The 20,725-nt window shown below is 39.7% G+C and overlaps 1 pseudogene; it reads left to right on the forward strand.

Annotated features, from left to right (window-relative positions):
- The first annotated feature begins 20,320 nt into the window (after nucleotides 1–20,320).
- LOC130040973 (uncharacterized) lies at nucleotides 20,321–20,414 on the forward strand (annotated as a pseudogene).
- The last annotated feature ends 311 nt before the right edge of the window (nucleotides 20,415–20,725 follow it).

The raw sequence follows: 20,725 nt of genomic DNA on the forward strand, positions 1-20,725 counted from the left end.
TCAATAGGCCAAAACCAGTAACAACAAGTCTCACAATCTGTTGTAAGATGTTACTGGTGCCCACTCGAACAAATGGACGAACCACGGGAGGATAGTGCTACAGTGCTATGATTGAAAAAAATGGTGGTTTCTTTCAATATGACAACATTTACTGTGATAAGTTGTAGATGAATCGAGATGTGTTAAAATATAAAAATAGTGAGAAGAAATTGTAAATGCACAAGTATCTTATTTTACAAACCAAACAGTTGTTCTCAATCTAAAACTGTAGAATATAAAGAAAAACATATGCTCATTTGTGTGAAAATCTTACAATCTGAAAGAAAAGATAAAAAGTAAATTAAGTGATCAAAAAACAAGCAAAACAAACAACTAATTAATATGATAGGCAAATGATGAATGTTTTTAATAAATTAGTGCTGTGAAATAAACCAATATTTACCTATTAAACTATTTACCTATTAAACCTATTTACCTATTAAACCTATTAAACTTGTATAGAAAAAATAAGCATAAACCATGATCATATAATCTCTATTGAAAGAAGTGTAAATTCCTCGTAAACACAAGAGCAATTTTCAAGCTCACTAGTAGACAAAGATCACAAATTAAAATGACAAATTAAAATGTGTCTCCAAATTACAAACATTTAAATATCAGGTAACATCTTTTCCTAGCAAAGATGCTATAAACGGATCTTTTCAAGGTATTGTATTGAGAATTAAATCTGTATAATTGTATGGCAATATGTCCTTGGTTTAAAGCAGTTTAATATTCTTTAAGTAAATTAGCTTTTGTGAGCGTATATGGAAATTCAGGGATCAAACCCATAACCTCACAAATGTGAGGCAAATATTTTACCACTGAGATATGTTTTCAACCACAGTTAGTGATTTTGTTTTTTTTTCTATAGTGTGAGGAATAGAACCCAAAATTTCATACTTGCAAGCCAAGTGCTTTAGCCCTGAGCTACATACCCAGTCATAAGTAAGTTAGCTTTTTTTTTTTCTTTTTGGGTCACACCTCGCGATGCACAGGGATTACTCCTGGCTCTGCACTCAGGAATTACCCCTTGCAGTGCTCAGGGGAACATATGCTATGCTGGGAATTGAACCCAGGTCAGTCGCTTGCAAGGTAAACATCCTACCAGCTGTGCTATCGCTCGAGCCCTAGTAATTTAGCTTTTAATATCAGATCTTAAGTAAACAATCAGAAAAGTAGACAAATAGATATAAATGTTCACAACAATATCATCTTAGCAGTAAAACATTGCAATTATAAAAAACTCAATAAAATGTTATAGTATCTGAGATTTATATTTTAAAGATTATACTTGTATATATACAGATATAAATACATAATTGAAAGACTCCTGCAATTTACTTGTATGTTTATTGTGGTTCTATTTTCTTCTTAATTTAGTTATCCCATGAACAATACAAATTTGGACTTCTATATGATTTTCTGTCAATAATTATATTTTAAAACTTTTTTGGAGATTGTTATTGATGTGAAATAATTTAAGATGATCAATACATCCTAGAAATATCAAAAAATCTAAGACAAAGTATGCCATGCATGTATAAGATATATGCAGATGATTTATTTGATTGGCCCCCAGAATTAGTAGAGGGGTTAAAGCACTTACCATGCACACAGTCAACCAAACTTAATGGCTGGCATCACCAGGAATGACCCTTGAGCACAGAGTCAGAAGTTCCAAGCACCACATACTATGACCCAAATACCCCACAAAAACAGAAATACAATTTATCACTTATTACTCTAAAATACAAATTCATTATAAAGTCCATTATAAAATCCATTATAATTTGTTTAAATGTATCAAAATTTACAGATTTACAGGCCACAAATAGCACTAATTGCAGACAATGTGAGTAAATACTATTAAAAAACCATCTTCTTGGTCAACAGCAGACTATCTCTTAAATTTGGGGGTTTTCAAACGTTATATACCAGTTAGCACCATTAACCACTATGTCACTCAAGAATCAGTAATATGTTTTTCTTTTCTTTTCTTTTCTTTTCTTTCTTTTTTGTGGTAGGGGAGCGCACACAGATGTGCTCTGGGCTCACTTCTAACTCTGTATCCAGATATCACTCCTGGCAGGCTCAGGGTTCCGGGGATTGAACTCAGGTTAGCCGCATACAAGGTAAACACCCTCTACATACTGCACTAACTCTTTTGCCTATATGTTTCTTTTTAATAATGACATGTTAATAAAACATTTTTTAATTAAAAATCATTTCCAAACAAAAGCAACCAATGCTGGCGCGGATGTGGCGAGAAAGGGACACTCCTTCACTGTTGGTGGGAATGTCGACTGGTTCAGCCCTTCTGGAAAACAGTATGGACGATTCTCAAAAAATTAGAAATTGAGCTAACGATTGACCCAGCAATACCACTCCTGGGAATATAACCCTGAGAGGCAAAAATGTATAGTCGAAGTGACATCTGCACTTGTTTGTTCATTGCAGCACTCTTTACAATAGCCAGAAACTGGAAGAAACCTGAATGCCCAAGAACAGATGACTGGTTAAAGAAACTTTGGTACATCTACACAATGGAGTACTATGTAGCTCTTAGAAAAGATGAAGTCATGAAATTTACATACAAGTGGTACAACAGGGAAAGTATCATGCTAAGCGAAATGAGTCAGAAAGAGAGGGATAGACATAGAAAGATTGCATTCATCTGGGGGATATAAAGTAACAAAGTATGAGATTAATACCCAAGAATAGCTGAGATCAGCACCAGGAGGATTACTCCATAGCTTAGTGGCCAGTCGGGCATTCTAGAGGAAAGGGCAGCTCAGACAGAGAAGGGAACACCAAATAAAGGGTGTTTGGAGGACCCTCTCAGGAGGGGAGTTGCATGTCGAAAGTGGACTATGAACTGAACATGTTTGCCACTCAATGCCTCTTTTGCAGACCACAAAACCCAAAAGGAGAGAGAGAACACAGGGGATTGCCCTGCCACAGAGACAGGGGGGGATGAGAGGATGGGGGTGGGGGGGATATTATCCATGGTGGTGGAAAATGGGCACTGGTCGAGGGATGGGTATCTGATCATTGTATAATCAAACCCAAGCACAAAAAATTGTAAATCTACAACTGTACCTCATGGTGTTTCACTAATAAAAAAATTAAAAAAATCATTTCCAAATTGTTTTTGAAGAAGGCAAAGAATACATGTTGTAAGTGACCATATAAAAGAAAGAAAATTAAAGTAAAGTCCTTGGTAAGTTCTCGTAGTCTTGGAACCATGTTGCCCATGGGGTAGTCAGCTAGCTAAGTCTTCCTTAACTTGGATTTCCCTTGTTCACATCCCTGATATCACTCTTTTCCTCCTCAGATCCCATTCCCAGTAAATCATGTGTTCACCAAATCTTGTTGTTTCAAGCTTTGTTTTCAGAGGAACCCAAATTTCAAGTCCTTCCTTTTGCACTTATTGTCTCTATGCCCATCATTTCAGACTTTTCTCACAGCATTTTTTCCTCACTGAATACAACTGTCCTTCGAGAGAGTTGAAGCTTGTTAGTTTTAATAGATGACTGGGATCATTTTCCCCTAGCCATATATGAAAGGTAGCAAAACACTTTCCAAGTTGTTCTGTTCCCAGCCAACTACCCTTGCCTGGGAAAATTGATTAGCAGTTTAGTCTCAGGTCTGTCAGAAACCGCATTTGTTTTCCTCTATTTCCACCAAAGAAGTTACTGGTACCAAGCAGACTTCGTATAATATATGTTCCTGTTAATCCACTTGCTCTTGGGATCCATGTGAACACCTTCCACCTGGCGTTTATGAACCGTGGTCATCAAGTTTGCTTTTCTGGTGGCATTCTGTTTCTCACTATTCCTCTCCACAGCTAAGTGATGTGAAAATACCATCTTTAGTAATTGGTATGATTGAAAGTTCCAGAAGGAATGCCAGCCCTTTCAGCTCTCTCGGTCTTATATGTAACCTGTTCTTTGGAACCTATCTTATTTTCGTATTTTTGTTTTGCTTATCATTTATGAAAAACATGTTAACGTACAGAGGAACCCAGGTGTGTGGGACCCGGGGCTGAGATCTCCAAGCCTGCACAGTTTGTGACTGGACCTGCCAGAGTTACTGGCAGTTACACCCACCAACTGCCGTGTAACTCCAACTTAGGCCAGGATCCAGAGATCATCACACTCAGCTCCTGGGAGAGAACAAGGCAGAGTCTCCTACCCTATGCCTGACTGTCTCCACCAGGGCCCAACAGCTGAAGACCATCGAGGCCCAGCCAAGGCCATGCTGGGAGCACTCTCCACACACTTGGATGAGCCTCACGCATAAAAGAACTGACAGAGGAACCCAGGTGTGTGGGACCCGGGGCTGAGATCTCCAAGCCTGCACAGTTTGGGACTGGACCTGCCAGAGTTACTGGCAGTTACACCCACCAACTGCCGTGTAACTCCAACAAAGGCCAGGATCCAGAGATCATCACACTCAGCTCCCGGAAGCGCACGGCCGCGAATGCGACATCTTATCATCTCATTCCTAATTTGGTCAAACTGGCAGGCTACCAAATGTAACATGCCCACACGGCAGAGTCTGGCAAACTCCCCGTGGTATACCCAATATGCCAAATACCAGTAACAATGATGGGTCTCATTCTCTTAACCCTGAAAAAGCCTTGAATATGGCACTTTAAAAAAAAAATCTCAGGGCTAGGACGAAGAAGACGTTACTGGCACCTGCTCGAGGCAATCGACGAACAACAGGGTGGTCGTGATCGTGATCGTGATGTTAACGTACTTAGAAAATATCTACCAACTCTCCCATGCTGATCACCAGCTGTCAGTTCCCTACCCTTCCCGGTTTCCTTCCCATACATCCTTCACTCCATTAACTCTCCTAGGACCATCTCTTTCCACCACCACCTTCCAGGCTCAAGGTCAAGCGGTACCAACCCCAAGATTCTACCAGTTTGTGGTTGGTTGGGTGGGAGAATGATGTCATAAAGTAGGCAGTTGAAAGGTAGAGTCAAGCCGATCAGGAGGTCAGATTCCCAAGAAGAAGACCAGATTGGATAGAGAGAGAGGTAGAATGAAGCAGGCTAGGGAGATGGAATCCTACACGACAGTTATAACAGTTTCACCTTCTTGAGACTCTTATGTTAGAAAACTACTCCCATTATACTCAAGAGCTTACATATTTCATTAACAAATCAGGAAAATTACTAAGTAATCATTTATATTGCACTGTTCACCAACATCATTAGGTTTTATTAGTAGTATATTTTATATAAATTTTACAGCACAGTGGGTAGGCCATTTGCCTTGCAGGAGGCCAACCCAAAGTTTCATGCACGCAAGCCAAGTGCTTTAACCCTGAGCCACATAATCAGTCATCAGCCAGTTAGCTTTTAACTACTGATCTTAAGTAAACAATCAGAAAATTAGACAAATAGATAAAAATCTTCACATCAATATAGACTTAGCAGTAAAACATTACAATTATGAAAAACTCCAAAATTTTATAGTCACTGAAATTTATTTTTTAAAAATCATGCTTGTATATAGACTAATGTAAATACATAATTGAAAGACTCCAAAGAAATGTAGCTTCATTTTACTTGTATGTTTCTTGTGGTTCTATTCCTTCTTAATATAGTTATCCCACGAACAATACAAATTTGAACTTCTATATGATTTTTTTCAATAATTACATTTTGAAACATTTTTGGACATTGGTATTGATGTGGAATAATTAAAGATGATCAATATGGGGATGGGCACGGAGGCCCAGCTCTGGGCAACCAAGCTAAACGGCTCCTATTACAACCAGGTACAGCCTGCCCCCAAGGGCCTGGGACCCTCTGTGTGCATGCACAGATAGCTCCACTTCCTAGAAAGCCTGTTTCACCCCTGATCTGCGCGGGATGGGCACGCAGGCCCAGCTCTGGGCAACCAGGCTGAACGGCTCCGATTTCAACCAGGTGGAGCCCGCCACCAAGGGCCTGGGACCCTCTCTGCGCATGCACAGCTAGCTCCATCGTCGTTCCCAACTCCTCGCTCAGTGCCAGGGACTCTTTCCGGAGCCGCGGCCGCATTAGCGGCCACGAAATATTTTCACGCTACATATGCCATAGGAACCATAAGCAACCTTCTTCGATGGAAACTTCTCTAGTTTAGCTCAGTCACTAGAAACACAGTAGCCAATAACGCATAAGCCTATCTTAACTCACACTGCATATCAAGCAGAATAGTAACAGTGAATGTTAAGGACTAAACCACAGTTTTCACAATGGTAAAGCAACGCAAAAGCCCACCAAACTTTCTTATTGAAGTGTCTAGCCCAGATGACACTAACAGTATTGCAGTGTTAGACAACCTCTCTGACAAGGAATTCAGGAGGGAGCTACTTAGGATGTTTCGGGAACTAAAAGAAACAATGGAAAGCAATGCCAATAGAAGACAAGAGGATTTGAAGGCAGAAAAAAGGAAAATGCAATCAGAAATGTCAGGCCTGTAAAATCACGCAGGCGAATTGAAAAACTCAGTGGAAGGCCTCAGCAGCAGAGTAAGAGCTGCTGAGAACAGAATAAGTGAGCTCAAAGATGAAGTTCAGAGACTCTTCTGAAAAGAGCAGAAAATGAAAAAGAGACTCACAATTCGGGAACAGATGGCAAGAGAAGATCGTGATGAAGCCAAGAGGGGTAACATAAGAATTATTGGAGTCCCAGAGGTACAGGAAGAAAACCTTGATGAAGAAGAAACTGTCAATGACATCACAGCTACAACGTTTCCAGAGCTGAAGAAAACTTGTGACCATATTCAGGAGGCCCGAAGGGTACCAGCTAGAAGAAATCCGAATAAAAATACCCCAAGACACATTCTGATCAAAATGACCAAAACCTTAGACAGAGACAAAATTCTGAAAGCAGCAAGATCGAAGAAAGAAAACTCTTACAAAGGAGCATCCTTAAAATTCACAGCTGTTTTTTCTGATGAAACCCTTATGGCCCAAAACAGTGGTGGGACATAGTGAAAAAACTCAATGAAATAAATGTCTCCCCAAAAATACTTTAACCAGCGAGACTCTCATTCATAATAGAAGGAACAACACACAGTTTCACAGACAAACAAGAGCTCAGGAACTTCATGGACTCAAAACCATGGTTACAAGTACAACTAAATGGGCTACTTTAAGGCAAGACAGGCCTCTCAAATACACCAAATTTCAACAGAACAATGGGACAAAATCCCATAACAATAATCTTTCTCAATGTCAATGGGCTAAACGCACCAATTAAAAGATATAGAGTGAAAGGATGGATTAGAAAATTGAACCCAACATTCTGCTGCCTGCATGCAACACATCTAAATAGTCAAAGCAAACACAGACTCAGAGTCAAAGGCTGGAAAACAATCCTACAGGCAAACAGCTCCCATAAAAAATCTGGGGTAGCCATCCTAATATCAGATCACATCGATATCAGAGTGAGGAAGGTCATAAGAGACAGTGAAGGCCATTTCTTATTGATCAAAGGATATGTACAATAGGAAGAACTTACAATAATAAATGTATGTGCACCTAATGAGAGACCAGCAAAGTACTTAAAACTCATAGATTTGGAAAAAGACATCAACAGGAACACAATACTAGTGGGAGACTTCAACACTGCTTTGTCACCTCTTGATAGATCAACCAGACTCAAGCTTAGCAAGGACATACTTCATCTGAGGGAAACAATGGAAGAAAGGGACTTAATAGATATATACAGGACACTTCATCCACAAAAAGCTGAATACACATTCTTCTCAAGCGTACATGGAACATTCTCCAAGATAGACCACATGCTGAGCCACAAAACATGCCTCCAAAAAATTAAGAAGATAGAGATTGTATCGACAATCTTCTCAGACCATAATGCGCTGAAATTAGAAGGAAATCACATACAAAAACAGAAAACTAAATGAAACACCTGGAAATTAAACAGTGCTCTACTAAACAACGAGTGGCTTAGACAGGAAATAAAAATGGAAATCAAAAGATTCCTAGAAACGAATGAAAATGAGGACACGAGTTACCAAAACTTATGGGACACAGCAAAAGCTGTGTTAAGAGGAAAGTTTATAGCTCTACAAGCATTCCTCAGGAAGGAGGAGTGAGCACACATAAGTAACCTAACATTACAGCTTAAGAGCTTGGAGAAGGACCAAAAAAAGGAGCACAACCCGAACAGGAGAAAGGAAATGATAAAACTCAGAGCAGAGATTAACGAGATGGAAACCCAAAAAAAATCCGAAAGATCAATGAAACCAAGAACTGGTTCTTCGAGAAAATTAACAAGATTGATAAGCCTCTAGCAAAACTCACAAAGAAAGGGAGAGAGAAAACCCTAATAAACCGAATCAGAAATGAAAAGGGGGTCTTTACAACATAAACTACAGAAATTCAAACGATCCTCAGGGAGTACTTTGAGAAACTGTATGCCACAGAACATCAAAACTTCGAGGAAATGGATAAATTCCTAGACTTCTACAGACTCCCAAGGCTGAACCAAGAAGACCTGGAATACCTGAACAGACCTATCACCATCAAGGAAATTGAAATGGTAATAAAAAGTCTCCCCACGCACAAAAGTCCTGGTCCGGATGGATTCACTAGTGAATTCTTCCAAATCTTTAAAGAGGACTTACTCCCAATCCTCTTTAAGCTTTTCCACGAAATGGAAATATCAAAAACACTTCCAAACAGTTTCTACGAAGCAAATATCACACTGATACCAAAAGTAGACAGAGATACCACAAAGAAAGAGAATTTACAAACCGATATCCCTGATGAACATAGATGCAAAGATCCTCAACAAACTACTAGCAAATAGAATCCAACTACTCATCAAAAAGATCATACACCATGACCAAGTAGGATTCATCCCAGGGATGCAAGGATGGTTCAACATTCGGAAATCAATCAACATAATCCATCATATCAACAAAAGAAAATATAGAAAGCATATGATTATATCAATTGATGCAGAGAAAGCATTTAACAAGATCCAGCACCCCTTTATGATGAAAACCCTAGCCAAAATGGGTATAGAGGGGACCTTCCTCAACATAATTAAAGCCATCTACACAAGCCTACAGCAAGCATCATCCTCAATGGGGAAAAACTGAGAGCCTTCCCTCAAAGATCAGGGACGAGACAAGGATGCCCACTCTCTCCACTGCTGTTCAATATAGTACTGGAAGTATTTGTAATAGCGATTAGGCAAGAAAAAGTTATTAAGAGCATTCAGGTAGGAAAGGAAGAAATCAAGCTTTCACTATTCGCAGATGATATGACAATATACTTAGAGAACCCAATAACTTCCTCCAAAAAACTCCTAGAAACAATAGACTCGCATAGTAAAGTTGCAGGCTATAAAATCAATACCCAAAAGTCCATGGCTTTGCTATATGCAAACAGTGAGAGAGAAGAAAGCAACATGAATAAAACAACCCTTTTCACAATTGTGCCCCAGAAAATCAAATACTTAGGAATCAGCTTAACTAAGGAAGTAAAGGACCTATACAAAGAAAACTACAAAACGCTACTACAGGAAATAAAAGAGGACATGAGGAAATGGAGATATATCCCCTGCTCATGGGTTGGGAGACTTAACATTGTCAAAATGGCAATACTACCAAAAGCATTGTATAAATTCAATGCAATCCCTATAAGGATACCCATGACATTCTTCAAAGAAATGGAGCAAACACTCCTGAAATTTATATGGAACAATAAGCCCCCACGAATAGCTAAAGCAATTCTTGGGAAAAAGAAAATGGGAGGAATCAACCTCCCGAACTTCAAACTGTACTACAAAGCAGTAATAATTAAAACAGCATGGTACTGGAACAAAGGCAGAACTGCAGACCAATGGAACAGGGTTGAATACACTGATATCTCCCCTCAATCATATGATCATCTAATCTTTGATAAAGGTGCAAGTAATGTGAAGTGGAGTAAGGAAAGCCTCTTTAACAAATTGAGCTGACATCACTGGACAGCTACATGCAAAAAAATGGGCTCAGAACTCTGCCTAACACCGTGTACAAAAGTAAGATCAAAGTGGATTAAAGACCTCAACATCAGACCAGAAACCATAAGGTACATTGAAGACAAAGTTGGCAAAACCCTCCATGACATTGAAGCTAATGGTATCTTCAAAGATGCCACGCCACTGTCTGAGCAAGTGAAAACAGAGATAGATAAATGGGACTATCTTAAACTAAGAAGCTTCTGCACCTCCAAAGAAACAGTGACCAAAATACAAAGACAGTCTACAGAATGGGAAAGGATATTCGTCGAATACACATCTTACAAGGGGTTGCTATCCAGGATATACAAAATACTGGTTAAAATCCACAAGAAGAAAACATCCAACCCCATGCAAAAATGGGACAATGAAATGAACAGAAACTTTCTCAAAGAAGAAATCCGAATGGCAAAATAGCACATGAGAAAATGCTCTACATCATTAACCATCAGGGAGATGCAGATAAAAACCACAATGAGATACCATCTCACACCTCAGAGACTGGCCCACATTCAAAAGAACAAAAGCAATTGATGCTGGCACGGATGTGGCAAGAAAGGGACTCTCCTTCACTGTTGGTTGGAATGTCGACCGGTTCAGCCCTTCTGGAAAACAGTATGGACGATTCTCAAAAAATTAGAAATTGAGCTCCCTTTTGACCAGCAATACCACTCCTGGGAATATATCCCAGAAAGGCAAAAATGTATAGTCGAAGTGATATCTGAACTTGTTTGTTCATTGCAGCACTCTTTACAATAGCCAGAAACTGGAAGAAACCTGAATGCCCAAGAATATATGACTGGTTAAAGAAACATTGGTACATCTACACATTGGAGTACTATGTAGCTCTTAGAAAAGATGAAGTCATGAAATTTACATACAAGTGGTACAACGTGCAAAGTATCATGCTAAGCGAAATGAGTCAGAAAGAGAGGGATAGACATAGAAAGATTGCATTCATCTGGGGGATATAAGGTAACAAAATATGAGATTAATACCCAAGAATAGCTGAGATCAGCACCAGGAGGATTACTCCATAGCTTAGTGGCCAGTCGGGCATTCTAGAGGAAAGGGCAGCTCAGACAGAGAAGGGAACACCAAATAAAGGGTGTTTGGAGGATCCTCCTCCCAGGAGGGGAGATGCATGTCGAAAGTGGACTATGGACTGAACATGTTTGCCACTCAATGCCTCTTTTGCAGACCACTACACCCAAACGGAGAGAGAGAACACAGTGGATTGCCCTGCCACAGAGGCAGGAGGGATGGGGGTATGGGGGTGGGGGGGATATTATCCATGGTGGTGGAAATTGGGCACTGGTGGAGGGATGGGTATCTGATCATTGTATAATCAAACCCAAGCACAAAAAATTGTAAGTCTACAACTGTACCTCATGGTGTTTCACTAATAAAAAAAAATTTAAAAAAAAGATGATCAATATATCTTAGAAAAATCAAAAAATCTAAGAAAAAGTATGCTATGCATGTAGCAAGTATCATGCTGTTTTAATTATTACTACTTTTAGTAAAGTTTGCGGTTCAGGAGGTTAATTCCTCCCATTTTCTTTTTCCCAAGAATTGCTTTAGCTCATCGTGGGGGTTTATTGTTCCATATAAATTTCAGGAGTGTTTGCTCCATTTCTTTGAAGAATGTCGTGCGTATCCTAATAGGGATCACATTGAATTTGTACAGTGCTATTGCATGTATTGCCATTTTGACAATATTAATTCTCCAGATCCATGAACAGGGGATATTTTTCCATTTCCTCGCGTCCTCTTTTATTTCAAGGAGCAGCGTTTTGTAGTTTTCTTTGTACAGTTCCTTTACTTTCTTAGTTAAATTAATTCCTAGGTAGTTGATTTTCTGGCACACAATTGTGAATGGGATTGTTTTCATCTTTTTCTTCTCTCTCACTATTTGTGTATAGTAAAGCCATGGACTTTAGGTATTTATTTTATACCTTTAACTTTACTCTCGAGTGTATTATTTCGAGGAGTTTCTTGGTAGAGGTTTTATGGTTCTTTAAGTATAGTATCATATCATTTGCGAATAGTGAGAGCTTGATTTCTTCCTTAATTATTTGGATGGCCTTAATCTCTTTTGCTTGCCTAATTGCTATTGCTAGTATTTCTAGTACTATGTTCAACACCAGTTGAAAGAGTCGGAATCCTTATCTCGTTCCTGATCTTAGGCAGAACGCTCTCAGATTTTCCCCATTGAGGATGATGCTTGCTGTATGCTTGTGCTAGCTGGCTTTAATTATATTGGGGTAAGTCCCCTCTATCCCCAATTTGGCGAGGGTTTTCATAATAAACGGATGCTGGATCTTGTCAATTGCTTTCTCTACATCTATTGATATGATCATATGATTTTTATCTTTTCTTTTGTTGATATGATGGATTATGTTGATTGATTTCCGAATGTTAAACCATCCTTGCATCGCCCGGGATGAATCCCACTTGGTCATGGTGTATGAACTTTTTGATGAGTTGTTGAATTCTATTTGCTAGTATTTTGTTCAGAATCATCTCATACGGGTTCATCAGTGATATCGGCCTGTAGTTTTCTTCTCTCATGGTGTCTTTGTTTCCATTTGGTATTAGAGAGAGATGGGCTTCATAGAAACTGTTTGGGAGAGTTTCTGTTTTTTCAATTTCCTGGAAAAGTTTGAGAAGGACGGGCAGTAGATCCTCTTTAAATGTTTGGAAAAATTCGGTAGTGAATCCATCTGGACCTGGCTTTTTTTTTTGGGAAGAATTTTGATTACAGTTTCAATTTCATTTATGTGACTAGGTCTATTCAGGTATTTTATATCTTCTTGACTCATCTTTGGGAGATTATAGTAATCCAGGAAGTTATCCATTTCTTCTAACTTCTCTTTTTTCTTGGCATACAGACTTTCAAAGTAGTCTCTGATGATCTTTTGAATTTCTTTGGTTTCCATTGTGTTATCTCCATTTTTATTTCTGATTTGGTTTATTAGTGTTTTCTCTCTCTGTTTCTTTGTGAGTGTTGCCAGTGGTTTATCTACCTTGTTTATTTTCTCAAAGAACCATCTCTTGGTTTCATTGATCTTTCGGATTGTTTCTTAGGTTTCCATGTCGTTGATTTCTGCTCTAAGTTTTAGATCTCTTTCCTTCTGCCCGATGTAGGCTCCTTTTCTTGATCCTTTTATAAGAACTTGAGCTGTGAAATAAGTTGCTTACTTGCATCTTTTCTTCCGTCCGTAGATATGCTTGCAGAGCTATGAATTTTCCCCTTAATAGGGGTTTAGCTGCATCCCATAAGCCCCGGTAGTTCGTGTTTTTGTTCTCATTTGTTTCCAGGTATCATTTGATTTCTTCCTTGACGTCCTTCCTGACCCACACATTGTTCAGCAGTGACTTGTTTAGTTTCCAGGTGTTCGATTTGGTTGTCCGTGTCTGTGTGTGATTCGCATCTATACTCACTGCATCATGGTCTGAAAAGATTGTTGATACTCTTTGTATCTTCCTGATTCTATTGAGGTATGTTTTGTGGCCTAGAACATAGTCTATTTTGGAAAATGTTCCATGCGCACTGGAGAAGAATGTATATTCTTTCTTTGGGGGGTGTAAAGCCCTGTATAGGTCTATAAGTCCTTTCTCTTCTATTTCTTCATTCAAAGCCAAAGTTTCCTTGCTGAGTTTTATTCTTGTTGATCTATCCAGAGGTGATAAGGCGTTGTTGAAGTCTTCATCTACTATTGTGTTGCTAGAACTGTCCTCTTTAAAATCTGTTAGCAGTTGTTTTAAGTATCTAGCTGTTCCTTCATTAGGTACGTATACATTTAAGAGTATGATTTCTTCCTGTGGAATGTATCCCTTGATGAAGAGAAAGTGGCCTTCGCTGTCCCTTCTAATCTTTTTCAGCCTGAAATTAATGTTGTCGGATACTAGTGTGGCCACCCCAGCTTTTGTGAGGGAGCTGTTTGCTTGCAGGATTGTTTTCCGTCCATTCACTTTGAGTCTGTGTTTGCTCTGATTGTTCAGATGAGTTTCTTGTAGACAGAAGAATGCTGGTTTCAGTTCCTGAATCCATTTTGCCACTCTGTGTCTCTTGGTAGGTGCATTTAGACCATTGACATTAAGGGAGATTATTGTCATGGGGTTTTGTGCCATCTTCCTGTAGGAGTTGATTTACACGTGTTTTCCTTCTTATCTTACAGGAGCCCCTTTACTTCTTCTTTTAGATTTGGTTTTGAGTGTATGAAGTTCCCGAGCTTGTGTTTATCTAAAAAGTAGTGTATCGTTCCCATCAAATTTGAGTTAGAGTTTAGCTGGATAGAGTATTCTCGGTGAGGCGTTCATTTCTTTGAATTTTTTCACTATATACAACCATTGCCTTCGGGTTTGGAGGGTTTCCACTGATAGGTCTGCTGTGAATCTAAGGGGTGCTCCTTTGTATGTAATTTCGTTCTTTGACCTTGCTGCTTGTAATATTGTGTCTCTGTTCACAGCATCCATCGTTCTTACTATGATATGCTTGGAGTGTTTTTTCTGGGGTCTCCTTTAGCTGATACCATTCTGGCTCCTTGGAATTGGATGTCTGCTTTCCTTAACTCTGGGAACTTTTCAGCAATGGTTTCTTTTACTCTAGCTTTTTCATTGGGGTTGTTTCCCTGTCCTTCTGGTACTCCAATGATTCTAATGTTCTTCCTCTTGGCGTCATCCCCTTGGTCTCTGATTCTCCTTAGAGCCATTTGGAGGTCTTTTCCTATTGCTTGTTCTTCCCAGTGGGAGTTCTGTTGCTCATCTTCAAGCTCGCTGATCCTCTCTTCAGCTGCACTTATCCTATTGCTAAGGGCACTTACTGACTTTTTAATTTCATCCACTGAATCCTTTATTTGTGACTCTTCTTTTTGTAGCTTTTTAAAATTCTGTTCTCTTTTCTTCCTGTATTTTCTTGGATCTCTGTTCTATTGTTTCTTTCATTTCTTATTTTAGTCATTGGATATCTCTTCCATTGATTCTTTGAGTAGATCCTTGAACACCCTCTGCATTTTATCCTGGAATTCTTTATAAATGAGAGCGCAATTGTGGACAACCTCGATTGAGGATGTTTCTTTTCTTCATATTCTCCTTGTGGTGGAGATTTGCGCTTTGGAGGAGGTACTTTTTAGTTTTGAGCTTTTACAGCATATTTCATACAGGTATTTTGTTAGAAATGGAGTAGGCGAGTGGAATGTTGTATTCTAGTAGAGGTGCTCAGACATTTTCAGTCGGTATTAGGCGACAAAGTGAGAGATGAAAGTCCTGAGTGCCCAGATTGGGAAATATAACTGCGGCTGGCCACCCAGGAGAAGGCCACGCCCACTTCTGGGAGGACACACTCCCTATATGGTGGCCACGCCCCTGGCCCATCCCAGGGTCACTCCCACCCAGGATCCTGGAATGTAGGAAGAGCGATGGAAAATCCCATGGAGCTGCCTCAGGTGTCCCCTTCTGGAAGGTGTCCAGTTCTGCAGGAAAACGCGGGGGACTGGGGGTGAGGAGTGGTGAACCTGGCTTGTACTCCCCCTACCCACCTGGGGGGGAGGGGCTGATTAGGTGATGGACAGTCCCAAGGAGCTGCTGCAGGTGTTCCCCGCAGGTGTCCCCCTGTGGAGGGTGTCGAGTTCAGTGGAAAAGGCACGGGGCTCTTGTTTTATTTTTACTTTATGTTCCAATCTTAATGGTATCACCAGCCACTCAGTCAACCTAGCTAAACCCTAAAGTCCCTTCCACTTTCTCCTGCACAAGTCTCTGCTTTCTGACAAAAGGGAGGACCTCAGAATGCTGACATAAATCTAATACCCAGGGCCGCAGGAGATAGTGTAGTGCTTATGGAACTTGTCTCACATGCACTCAATTTGACTCCCAGCAGCACCTGATTGCCAGAGTATCAAAGGCTGTATAGCCTCGGAGGACCCCAAGCACCATGGCCACGTTTTCTGAGAATTGTCTGTATGGCCCGTACACCTCCTGAGCATTGCTTTAGAGACTCTCCCAGCAACCAAAAAATATGTAATGCCCCAGAAACATGTACTTGTCTTAAATAGGGAGCCTCACTTGAGGTGAGTTTCACAAGGAAATATTGCATGAAAACATAAATCAAAGAGCAGGGGAGACAGTGTAAATCATGTGAGTACAGATCATATATTTGGTGAAATGTGTTAAGATTCAGATGCCCTAGTCTTCGCACCAGGGATATTCCTTCAAAAATGCCCCAATATACTGGAAAGGTTCTAGAACATTAGATGACTGAAACTCAATTATGAGCAACTTTGTAACTGTGTATCTCTTAGTGATTCTAATCGTTAAAGTAAATTTTAAATATACCCATCAAAGTAACCTTTTTACCACTAAATGGGAAAGATACTTTCTAATACTTATCCTCACCAAAAGCTCAACAGAGTGTGACACTTGCCAGGAAATGTCCTCCCTTGCATTTTTCTCATGATACTTATTAGTACTTCACTCTTCTGTTTCTTCCCTTTTCTCATGCCAAATCTTCCCATCTCCCTTGCAAGCTCCTGAAACATTATCCATTCAACATTGATGCACTTTGCCACTGCTCCTCTTGACGTCTTGTCCACGAACTGATTCTAAAACATAACATAGCTGCAATTACTGTATTCATGCCAAAGACAGTCATTGATATATCTTTGGGTTTAGCTTTCTACAAGTTATTGGCACACAGGTGAGTAACATTTTTTTCCTACAGAGAACACAACAATAGTTATGCTGGGTTTTAAAGTTCCATCAGTATTTTTAATGTTTTATTGAATATCTGTGATATAGACCATTACAAATCTATTCATAATTTGCTTCCAGTCATACAACGATCCAACTTCCATCCTTCCTCTAGTGTACATTTCCCAAAACCAATATTCCTGGTTCCCTAAAACCATCCCCCAACAAACTACCCCCACTCCCAGCCTGTCTCTATGGCAGGATCTTTAATTCTTTCTCTCTGTCTCCTATTTATTTTGTGCATTAAGGGTCTCATACAGGTACTAAGAGGTCATCATGTTTGTTGGAATTTAGCATTTTTATCAGGAAGTTAAGGTTGGAGTAGCTTTGAGGTATGGAAATGACTGCTGAGGCTTCCATAAGTACAGGGCAGTGGGTGTTGGATGCCCATCCTGCCCAGAGAAAGCCTGGAGATTTCAGTCACAAAACACACATATCCGAATTTTCAGCTGTAATGTTTCAGTGAGAGCCATCCTCAGACGGTGGAAACCAGAGGAGGGCATGGTGGCGATTTTGTATTTTTGGAGAAAGGGGCTGCACTGGGATCTGGTTGGGTGGGCACCAAACTAACCTGCCTCCCTCCGATTTACCCTAGTGTGTTCAGCCTTTTGCAGGTCCAAGGTTAACTGTGGCTGTTGATATGTTCCAGATTTGTCTATGGGTCTCTGAAACAAGACCAATGCATTAGCTTGTATAGCTGAGCCAGGGGTGGTTTGTTAACATGGCTCCCACATATCTTTCGGGAGTTTAATTTCTCGGGAAACGTAGTCCTGAGTTGTTGGGAGCCAGCCAGAGGCACAGTGGCCATTTGAGGTTATCGGGAAGCATGAAGACACCATCAGCCTGTTGATGCACTCACCTGAGGGTACAGGTTGACTTCCTGCAGGCACTGCACAACCAGACTAACAAATATTCATTGAATGAATGAATGAATAATCAACATTTTCAAAATGTGTCTCTTTCTTGCATTTTAGAAGGGTAACTTCTAAAGGAAAATAATCTTCATGGTATAATCAAGACCTACGATTTATTCTTAATATATTTAATAAAAGCTACACATTTTGGAAATTTATACAAAGAAATTCTTTTAAATTATCTGTCTTCATAATTTACTTGTAAATTACTAAGATATCACTGTTTCTTCCACCGTTCGTAGCATAGAAATTTACAGACAGAATGTGCTAAGTAAAAATTCATTTTGGCACTTCTGTTCAATGTAGTACTGGAAGTATTTGGAAGAAAAAATAGATAAGAAAAAGATATTAAGGGTTTTTCATGTATGAAAGTTAGAAATAATCTCTCACTATTCACAGAAGTTATCATACTATATTCAGAGAATACTAAAATCTCTACGAAAAGACTCCTAGAGGCAATAGACTTTTATAGTAAAATTGCAGGCTATAAACTCAATACCCAAAAGTCTATGGCTTTTTTATATGCAAGTAATGAGAGAGAAGAAAGTGACATGAAAAAGCAATCCCATTCACAATCGTGCCTCAGAAAATCAAGAACCTTGGAATCAGCTTAACTAAGGAGGTAAAGGACCTATACAATAGGAAATTAAAAAGGACACGAGGAAACGGAAACTTATATACTGCTTATGGAATGGGAGAATTAACATTGCCAAATGGCAATTCTCCAAGAACCATTGTAAAAATTCAATTTGATCCCTATAAAGATACCCATGACATTCTTCAAAGAAATTGATCAAGCACTCCTGAAATTCACATGGAACAACAAACGCACACGAATAGCTAAAGCAATTCTTGGGGAAAAGACGATGGACGCATCACCTTCCCCAACCTCAAACTCTACTACAAACGATAATAATGAGAACAGCATGGGGCTGAAACAAAGGCTCAGCTGCAGACCAATGGAAAAGGATTGAATATACTGACACACACACTCAAATATATAATCATCTAATCTTTGATAAGGGAGCAAGAAATGTGAAGTGGAGCAATAGAGTCCTCTTTTACAAACTATGCAGAAAAAACTGGACAGCTACATGCAAAAAAAAAAATGGCTCAGACCTCTACCTAACACCATGCACAAAAGTCAGATAAAAATAGGTCAAAGTCCTCAACATCACACCAGAATCCCTCAGGTACAGCGATGACAAGGTCGGCAAATCCCTCCACGACATTGAAGCAAAAGGTATCTTCAAATATAACACGCCACTTGCCAAGCAACTGGAAACAGAGATAAACAAAGGGAACTATCTTAAATTAAGCAGCTTCTATACCTCAAAAGAAACAGTGACCAGAAACAAAGACTCCACCATGCGGGAAAGATACTCGCAGAAGCCTACCAGGTTCTCTGAGAGTGAGAAGTGGACAATCAGAGTTGCTGTCTTCTAAATAAGATCCAGTCTCTGGATGTTGTCTATTGATGGCATTACATGGATCCAGGGGTAGTTCGTGGTTGTAACACTTAATTACTAGAAGATGGGGGATCTGGAAGGAGGGGGCACAGTCTTAATCTGAGAAGCCATGGAGATCTCATCCCTCGGTCCCGCACATTTGGGTTCCTCTTCCAGTTCCTTCATGCATGAGGCTCCTTCAAGCTTGGGAAGAGTGGTCTTAAGCGTACCTATGGCTGGTTGCAGAGGTCTTCAGCTGCCGGGGCTCTGCTCAGGGCGGTGAGGGAATCTCACCCCGCCACCTCCAAGGGTCCCCAGTGAGGAAAGCCAGGTGCGAGGTCAGGAGACTGTTGTTTTAGACATATTTGGAATTAATTTTAGATCGAAAAATACACATCATTGAAAATACTTATGTGCTTAGTAATAAATTACTACACACTTGTTCAATCACGTCAGACACCCCACTCTGCTCAGAGAACTAGATTTTTAATTACAGATCCGTTTTGACCATGTGTCATTACTGAGAATCACTATCAGTAGATATGAAACTGACTATACAGAAAGATGCACACAGGTTACTATGAGTCATCTATGTTGTTAATGTGAGTTGGCCATTAAACTTCACTGAGACCCTTTGTTCTGTCCTTTATAAGAGCCACATGATTCTCACCTTACGTTCAAGTTGAACTTGTAATAAGGTGGAATGGAATCATCAATATGCTTCTCACCTCATCCTTCAGGAGAAAAATCCTACATACATTCAAGGTGGTCAAAGTGCAGACAACACCATCCACCTTTTCCTGGAGATGTATAGGGGACTGAGGTGAGAACAGCAAAAGGCTCTAGTTTAATGGTCTTAATTAAGGTTTCAGGGAACGACATTAAACAACCTCATATACCATCTTCCAAAAGAATTATTTTGTAAAACTGATGCCCAGGGTATGGTAAAAGATAATATGGTAAAAAGCATATTTTTCTTTCTGGGACATTAAATTTCTAAATCTATTTAATCATGCTGCTTTGAAATACATTCCTTGATTAGGAATCATTGTCTGCCATAGGAGTGAGGAAGGACAACACTCAATGTAATAAGAAGAGAAAAATATGGAAAAATTAACTCCTACTAAGTTTAACACATTTACTAAAATTGAAATGATAAAATGATGAGCATGGTCCTTGCACAGAGATGATATGCAAACTTGTAAAGCATTCCATATTTTTGTTGCAAGAAGAATGACCAGGTCTACTTTAAGCTAAGACAATCCCCACGAGTACAAAAATTCTACATAAAGAGAGCACAAATCCCCATCACAACAATCTCTCTCAATGTCAATGGACTAAATGTGCCAATTCAGAGGCACAGAATAGGAAGATGAATTAGAAAACTGAAACCAACGTTCTGCTGCCTGCAAGAAACACGTCTGAACAATCAAAGCACCCATAGGCTAAAAGTAAAAGAGTGGGAAACAAGTTTTCAAGAAAATATGACCTCCACAAAGCTGGAGTGGCCATACTAGTATCAGATCACATGG

The sequence above is a fragment of the Sorex fumeus genome, unplaced genomic scaffold (assembly GCF_029834395.1).
Source record: "Sorex fumeus unplaced genomic scaffold, SorFum_2.1 ptg000095l, whole genome shotgun sequence".
Taxonomy (NCBI): Eukaryota; Metazoa; Chordata; class Mammalia; order Eulipotyphla; family Soricidae; genus Sorex; species Sorex fumeus.